Source organism: Solanum tuberosum, unplaced genomic scaffold, assembly GCF_000226075.1.
Source record: "Solanum tuberosum cultivar DM 1-3 516 R44 unplaced genomic scaffold, SolTub_3.0 scf01210, whole genome shotgun sequence".
Classification (NCBI taxonomy): domain Eukaryota; kingdom Viridiplantae; phylum Streptophyta; class Magnoliopsida; order Solanales; family Solanaceae; genus Solanum; species Solanum tuberosum.
In genome coordinates this window covers 16,627-18,651 of record NW_006240108.1, presented here as the reverse complement: position 1 = coordinate 18,651, position 2,025 = coordinate 16,627, and the positions used below count along the sequence as shown (strand labels likewise).

The following is a 2,025-nucleotide window of genomic DNA, read 5'->3' as shown; positions in this document are numbered from 1 at the left end:
ATGATATTATGATTATGAGTTAACATCATGTTTTAAACAATTTTCCTTTTTCTTTATATTGCACTTGTTTTAAATTGCTTTATATTGAAATGAGTTCAGTTATGTTGAGTTGAGTTGAGCCAGGTAAGTTCTTCAGTTTCTTTTCAAGCTTATGTTATGCTTTAGAATTCCCCTTACATGTTCGTACATTCCACGTACTGAGCCATTTGGCCTGCATCTTCTCATGATGCAGACACAGGTATTCAGGATCATCAACAGGAGCTTCGTTGATACATCCGAGAGTTCGAGTTAGCTATGGTGAGCTTCCTTGCTTCCGGAGGATTTCATTTACCTTTCAGTTATATCAGTTGTTAGGATGTCGTGGGTCTTGTCCCTACTTCCATCTTTATCAGTTAGAGGCTTCATAGATAGTCAGTATAGTTGAGAAGTCTGTATCATTTATTTTATTAAATGTTTTAAAGACTTAAGTTGCCTATTTTATGGCGAATTAAATATATTATTTTTATTCTAAGTTGTTCATTTGAGTTAATATTTTACAAAGTTGAGTTTATTTAATTTTATTTCAATTTTAAGCTTTTGCATGCTTTAGTTAGTCTTCCACTTGTAGTCAGCCAGGATGAGGGTTCGCTTAGGGACCAGCAATGGTCTTCGAGTGCCGGTCACGTCCAGGGTGTAGACTCAGGTCGTGACAATACTGCTAATAAGGAAAAGAGGAGGCTAGCCCCTACCTCTCCCAAAAGAAGTGCGACAATACTCGGCAACCTATTAACCTTCCATCATAATTTTTATTCTCCAAGCCTTTCTATCTAGGGTCATGTCTGCAGCTTGTCTAATCATTTCCCCCAATTCTTTTCGGCCTACCTCTACTCTCCTAACTCATGCTACCACCACCATTTCACACCTCCTTATTGGTGCATCCGCGCATCTCCTCTCCGCATTCATTTCAACCTCGCTTCCCTTATCTTGTCTGTTACGGAGGCACTCCCACCTTTGCCCTGTATAACTTTTTTCCTTATCATATCTCTTCTAATATTCCCACACATCTATTCAAGCATCCTCATCTCCGCTACCTTTATCTTCTGAACATGGGAGTATGATATACCGTGAGTTTACGGTATTTCTAATACATTTCACTTACAAGTTGTGTGTGTCTAGGGCCTTTTTGTATTGTTTTTTATGTATTTTTATCATGTTTTGCAGGAAAGGTGTTCAGACGCGGAAGTTTAGAGAGAGCTGAAGGAATTACAGAAAAAGGGCATCCACGGAGGTGATCTACGGACCGTAGGTCCATTCACGGTCCGTAGGTTATGACCGTAGATCAGTAGGCATGGTATTGAGGACAAATCAGGGAAATCTGACCAAGTGTGGAACCACGGTGCCCATTGACGGTCCGTAGACTGATCTACGGACCGTACTGTTGATCGGTAGAGTGATACTGCGAGGGTTCCAGTACCTGATTTTTTGAAGATTCTAAGTATGGAGCTACGGAGAGGATTGACGGACTGTAGGTTGATCTACAGTCCGTACTGCAGTTCTGTCGTTTGCTTCAGAGAAGCTGATTTTTTGGAAGCTGAAATATTTTCTAAGTCCTGACTGACGAAAGGGACTTACGGACCGTAGATCCATCGACGGTCCGTAAGTCAGTCTCATGGATTGAAGACGCGTACCTGAACAAAACTTTCCTTAATTTGTCTCCTTTTTTATTTAGGACTTGTTTTCTATAAATAGGACATGTAAACCTCGTTTTTGGGGGTTAGACACTATTATTTTATTTTTTCTTTGGAACTTTGGGGATTAATTTGCAACTCTAGCAATTATTGATCTCCCAAGTGTGTTTTGAAGATTTTGACTTTGCAATTCAAGTAAAATTTATGGGTTTATTATTCTCTCTACGTAAGTTCATGATTTCTTCATCTACAATTATGAATTGTGTTCTTGCCAATATGAGTAACTAAATTCACAACTAGGGTTGTGGGAACCATGATCGATTAACAAAGTATGAATAATAAATAAGCAATTCTTGAC

General features: G+C 39.1%; 1 pseudogene; it reads left to right on the top strand.

Annotated features, from left to right (window-relative positions):
* Nucleotides 1-1,200: 1,200 nt before the first annotated feature.
* Nucleotides 1,201-2,025, top strand: part of LOC102596551 (probable protein phosphatase 2C 47) — a 2,419-nt pseudogene continuing 1,594 nt past the window's right edge.